Genomic DNA, 7,096 nt, shown 5'->3' with positions numbered 1-7,096 from the left:
GTCCTTACAAAACTTTTTTCCCTTATATTTTACATAAGGACCAAACCTTGCATACAAATGGCCCTTGGGGTGGATGTTCATTTGATGTCATTAACATGCCCCATGTGCCTTGCATATGAGGGAATTTTATTCATTTCACTTATCAACGTCTTGAAACATTAAGGTGCCTTGCACATTCTCAATATCCCCCCCTCCCCCCCTCCCCGGGGGGGGGGGGGGGGGGGGGAGGGGGTGAGTTTCAAGAACCCTTAATCATTATCCTTCGGAACAACTGATTCTAGGGTCTCGATGATAATGGTTGGTCACTTTGTGTTCGTTATGCCCACGTTATAGCTAAGAAACTGACACACGCAAAGAATATTGTAATCATAATCTTTTAATGGTAGGGTTGACCAAATGATGTTTGTATTAACTTTTTCTTTCCTCTATCTGTAACATCTATTTCTTGAATTTTCACCTCGGGTTATGTAGCAAGCCTTTGCACATTCAAGATAACCCATGGGGGTTGGTTCACCAATATGGTTCCTAGAATGTCGTACATGGAAGGGCTTGTGGATCACTTTGATTTTGTCAACATGGATGTGTTTTCAGTTAATTAGTTAAATGATATGATGGTAGTTTTAGGGTAGAATAATAGAGGCATAATGTTCTAGCATTTCATGACTCCAGATTCAAACTTGAATATTGGATTGCTACCCTTTATCAACAATCAAGAAGTCATTCAATTGGCAAGGTATGTGCCTAATCACAAGGAAATTAATTTGTACTTTGAGCATGGGAGCACTAGAATAGTCCTATACTTTAAGTACCCATTAAAGATTCATGTTGAGGAAATTAAAGGGGATGCTTCTCCTTAAATGAATAGGGTTAGAATGAAAAGGAAAATTTTATTTGGGTAATGTAGTAAAAAATTGGATTTGAATGAGTCGACTGATTCCTCAAAGTTGATTGTATCATATTAACCTATAACCAACCAAAAAGACCTACTTGATCAGTTTGATCCCTATTGGGGTTCAGTTTTAAGATAACCAAGCTAAAGGAGCTATTGATGTAGGGGATGATTACCAAGACAATTGGGATGCTCATGTAGGGGATGATTACCAAGCAATGGGGGATCTATGTGTAGAATATTGTAGGGATGAAAATATGTAGGATTATGAGTACTTTGAGTATGAATATATATGGAGCAGGGTAGTATGAATGAAGGTAGTTGGAGTGAGGATAGTGAGACAAATGATAGTAAGGATGAAGACTTCTTTGTAGACTTAGAAAATATTTTAGATGATCTTGATGTTGATATGAAAGATTTTAATATAGATGTGGATGAAGATGTTGAGTGGATTCTATAAACATCCAAAGAAGCAAGAAGTATTGATATTGGGCTACCTGAGGGTGAAGATTTGGAGGTCATTGACACATAGTTATTTGACTCACCTGTTGTACTCTTTAAGATTGAAATTTTGGTAAAAAAGAACACCAAAATCGGAGTCCATATGAGAGAGTTATGATTTTTGCGAAGTCATTAAATCATATAAAGATAAGGGCTAAAAATAAATTCCGAATTAGCCGATGGAGCCTAAAGTAAAGTTGTAGTACTCTTTAAGAGCTATGTGTGAAAAAATAGAACATAAAAAACAAAGTCTGTATGAAGTAGTTATGAAATTTACAAAATTTGTGTTTTGCTCCACGCACGGTGAGCGACGCGCATTTCTAGAAGGTGAAAACGCAGACCACGGAGATCCTGACACATGGCACAAAATGGTTGGAGAGTCGTCACCTTAAAATGCGCCATGTGCACCCCTTTTGCATGTTGTGCACCTAAAAAATGGCTATAAATAGGATGCCAAGCTTCACTCTTTCTCCTACAACTTCCCAAACACACACACACACACACACACACACTCTCTCTCTCTCTCTCTCTCTCTCTCTCAATTTATTTTAGTTTTAGCTCATTTTCTATTAGTTTTAGCCTTCAATAAAGACCTGCGACCCCTGAGTTAGTAGCAAGAGAGTAGAAGCTCTACCAGTGCAATTTCCTAATGTTTGTCAGAAAGAACCTTTATAAGTTAAGCTATACACTCTAGTCTTTTCAGTGTAACTTATATTTATAGTTATAAATCATTATTTTGAACCTATAAATAAGATATATCAGTGATTCCAAGTCATACTAATGATTGATCTACGTACGGGAGAAGTGTCTACAATAGCCACATTGGCTTGGTTGTTAGATTTTAGAAAAACTATTATGCCAAAATGATCTTACTTACTAACTGTGCTATTTGTCTAATCCTTATTTGATAGATCTTAATCTATACATTAGAGTTAGTGAGGATCTACACTATTATTAGTTTTCAAGTTCATTAGACTAAAACTCTGTTTTAATTATACTTAGGTTGCGTCAAGTAATATTTGAGTTGTTAAGCGAAACTCTACCCAGATCACCAGTCACACACCTAAGTCTAGTAAGTGCATAGTCCTTTTTATGAACATGACTTAATAAAATTAGTAATTAAAATATTAAATATGTGTTGGAAGTCATACGTGAATTATGTGCTTATTACCTGGATTATATGTATATATATATATATATATATATATATATATATATATATATATATATATATATCTATATATATATATATATATATATATATATATATATATATATATATGCTGATAACCAAGGTTGCAGAACTCGTTACTCGGTACCTGTTCAGCCGACTACTGAGTAACGAGTACCCGGGAGTACCCAGATTCGGTAATTCATGTAGAAATATTTTAAGGAAAATTATATATGTCAAAATCATAAGTTAATTGAAATATATAACAAAATTAGATACATGTGAATACACAAAAGCTAAAAAAACACATAATGATCTTATTTCGTGAATAACTATTGAAAATTTACAATATATATGTAGTAATAATCACATGTGTGTGTGTTAAATACTAAATCATTAAGTATATTATACATATTAAGCACCGAGTTAACCGTGTTTTACAACATTACTCAGTTCAATAAAGGGGCCGATCAGGGAGAACTCGAGATTCTGTAACATGCCTCGGTAAGGGGCCGAGTAGCGAGTACTCGGAGGAGTAATTGGCCAACTCGACGAGTTTTACAACACCGTTGATAACCTACTGACGTAGATTAAAGGTAATAACCTATTCATCACATTACTTTTAAGACTTGGGTGCCTTAAGACTTACACTAGTCAACGGATCCCCAAATTGTGTAGTCAAACCCATACCTTAAATGGTTCATCGGGGAAGTAATTCTTAGTGATAATCTTGGACTAGGATTGTGAGGATCGGTAGGAATAGATGTGTAGGAATGTAAGCCTATACATATATAATCGAATATCCTGAAATTTCAAAGAAAATGTTTCATATTTATTTATTTTAAAATATAGGACTTAGAAAACATTACATCTTTTTATTCCAGGATTAATTATAAACAACATCTTAGCGGAAGTCAATAAAACTTTATTGTTGTCTTGATGTAGATACAGTCATGCATGAGCCTTTCCGTGATCAGTTAAACAGCCTGCACAGTAGTTGTTCAACAACTGGAAGCCGAAGCTTAGTGAATCCCCTTAAAATATTCCACACCACAACACATATACAGTGTATACACATATTGGCCTTCAGCTTATAGCTGGTCCACCCCTTGGCCTTTAGTATATAGCTGATCCGCCTTATATAGCCTTCAACATATGATTGGTCTGCTCTCTTCTGGACTTTAGCATAAAGCTAGTCCTCCCGAGTCTATTGGCATTTTGCCTAGGGCTGCTCTGCTCTCAACTCCACACATATATATCAAGATACATATAACAACAATCCATATAATGGTAAACTAATTATTCAAGTCTAACTACCTAAGTGTATACTACATGGTAACTATATCCTAACATACAGAGGGTACATACTAGAATATACAATATAGTGTGAAGAACTTATCTGGACAGTTACTCTGAAGATTAACAATTATCTAGACGATCCCACTAACGAGCAACAGCCCTAACAAGTATTAACATATAATACTATTAATTATTAGATTCTAAAAGAATCTAGTAGAAAAGGCTGGATCTATCATTAACCCCAATGAATATTGACAGTTCTATCAAATAAGTGTTAGCTTGTCAATAAGGTTGGGAGACAGAACCATTTTGGCGTATTTCTTTTCTAAAATCCAATAGCCAAGCCAATGTGACCATACTAGACACTTGTCCAATAAGTGGATTAATCAGTATTATAACTGCAATTACTAATCAATGTATACGCATATGTATATTCATAACAACGACTATGAACATAAATATAGTTATACTTAGGACAAAGTAAGCATAACTTACCTTTAAATTATTTTGACGAGGACTAGGAGTTTAAATGGGTTGAATACTAGCTCGTGAACTTCTACATGAAGGCTATAAATAGTTAAGCACCCAAGGGTGTTGCAGGGCTCTGCCACAGGCTAGATTCTTAAGGAAAAAGGGCTAAAGTAGAGGGAAACTTATGAGAGAAAGGTTCTAGGGATATGGAGTGAGAAGCTTATAGAAAATCCAGGGTATTTATAGGCTCATGAGGGGTGCGTGCCACACATGTGTGTGTTGCTCGTTCCACCCTCCTTCTGCCATGTGTTGTACCTGGAGTTGTCCACCTCATATCTTCAAGACACAAGCCACGGGTCGCATTGTCGTGGTGCCACGTGTCATGTATGTAGCTTACCACATCATCATGTCTCTTGGGGGATTTGAAGAGCCGACTTGTCACATAGCACTCTCTGGTGCCGCCACATGTATGTAGCTTACCACGTCATCATGTCTCTTCGCGTGCCCGGTTTTCCATATTTTAAAAGTGGCGTAACTTCTTTGTACATGTTGGGTAGTTGGCATTTTGCTGATTTTGACTTTTGGTCAACATTTTAAGGATTTGGACCATTAAAGGGGCAAAATCGTCTTTTTGCCCTTAAGAGGTTTAGTTGTGGAATTTATAGTTAGGAGTTGAGTTATGCACCTTAATTTCTAATTAGGGTTAATTATTGTGATATTAGGTAGAGTCTAATTCCGATAGTTCATGTGTGAGACTTATTTGTCATTATTATCATGTGAGTCTCCTCATTTATTCTTACCTGTGTAGTTAAATAGTAGTATTTGTGATGACCAACTGGGTATAATTACTATTTTGTATGATGTCGTTTATGTGTGATTGAGACTGCAAATAGTCTCTAGGGTTGCTGATAATCCATATGGCATGTTGTTGCCCACTGGGACTGCTGATAGTCCTTAGGATTGCTGATAACCCATAGTTGTTTATTTATGTTGTGACGTATGTCGTATTTTTGGGAACTCATTAAGAGTTGTGCTTATAGCTATTGACTTATGGGTTTCAGGTATTTCTAAAGATCACAAGAAGACGAAGGTCTGATTGTACACACTCACTGGGAGATTTGTTACTGGGATAGTCTAAGATACTCTGCTATTTTGTGATGATGATTTGTATTTGAAACTTATGTTTTGTTGACTTAGTTTATGAACAATGTTTTGGTAATTTAAATATGAAAAAAATTGTTTTAAAATTTGAGGCGTTACAATTTGGTATCAAATCCATGGTTTGAGGGATTTGGATGAACTCTAGGGTAATTCCAAAGTCAAACTAAGGATCTGGAGATTTTCATTAAACCTTTTTCAAAGAAATGAAGATTTTTGCAGAAGAAAAACCCAGTGAACCAGTGTGTACAATTAACTAGAGTTCGAGCGGTAGTTTCCCGAAATACCTCAATTTATATTATGAGTAGTGTAGAGTTGATATTTTAAGAGCTGCGAGAATTGTGTGCTTGCTAGCAGTTGGCTAAGAATCCAACATGAATGGTGCATAATGTTTCCTAATTTGTGATACCTTTAGCCTAGGAGTTCATTCTTATGCGATTGAATCTGTCAATGCTATTTGCTTGGTTTATGATGTATAATTGCACATACTTTGGATTTTATAGCCTTAGAATGCCTGATGTAGCCTTTCTTCCTGTTCCTCATTTGGTTGTGGATTTAAGGTGGAATCATTTATTCGAATGTCTATCGAGTCTCATATTGTGTATAATTGGCATGCACGAAGCAAAAGGTGAGGAAAGCGAAGATCTTATGAGGCAGAGCAGTGTTGGGGAGGAGTTTAAAGGTGGTGTCTAGATGCTTAGTTGTGGTTCTAAGGAACCAGCAAGGCGAGTGTATAGTTGATCTGGGGCAATGGAGTGCTTGTGACTTAGGGTCTTGAGAGGACGACTTGAGACAAATACGGGTTGGTGTGGAAGGTAGTATTAGCCCCATACTATTGAAAGCACTAGATCCGTACGCGGCTCAAGTATGAATCTTAAGGAACTAAGGAACTTATAGATGGTTTTCTTGTATGTTCATTATGGTGGTTACTCGAGGTTCAGGATACAACGACCTTGAGAGGCATAGTGCCAGTGACGATGAGATCCACAAGATTGTTACCGCCAAGGTGTCCGCGACAATAAGAAGGGCTAGTCTATAGATGTTTGGGGCCGTCACAGAGGTTGTTGCTGCCGCCGCTACTGCAGTTGTTGTAGCTGTGAGACCATAAGGGAGTGATTCGTTATGGCACTGGGAGTTCAACAACATGAAGCTACCCAAGTTTGATGGGAAACAGGGTCCGATTGTTTCGATGAGATGGATTTCTATTGTTGAGGGTTGTTTTTACACTTGCTCCTGCCCGGAAAATATGAGGGTTCGTTTTGTGCTGAACCTGCTTCGCTTGGAAGTGAAGGGTTTGTGGAAGTTTGTGATAGTTGATTATACCCTTGCAGAGTTTTCTGTGGTGACCTGGGAGAGATTTACTGAGATGTTCAGATATGAGTTTCTTCCAGTGATTGAGAGAGAGAGAGAGAGAGGTTAGCCTAATAGTTCTTGTCTCTCAAGCAGAAGACAGAGATGGTAACTGAAATCACCAGGAGGCTTTTTGAGAGAGAATTATTTTGTCCTGAGCATGTGTCTTCTAAAAAGGCACATATGAATTGGTATCTAAGTATTCTAAGGAGCGATATCTGTGAGTTCGTGGTGAACATGTCATATCGGACATTGGC

The sequence above is a fragment of the Lactuca saligna genome, chromosome 8, assembly GCF_052625555.1.
Source record: "Lactuca saligna cultivar CGN05327 chromosome 8, ASM5262555v1, whole genome shotgun sequence".
Taxonomy (NCBI): Eukaryota; Viridiplantae; Streptophyta; class Magnoliopsida; order Asterales; family Asteraceae; genus Lactuca; species Lactuca saligna.
The sequence above is the reverse complement of the archived record's forward strand: the minus strand, read 5'-3'. Positions refer to the sequence as shown.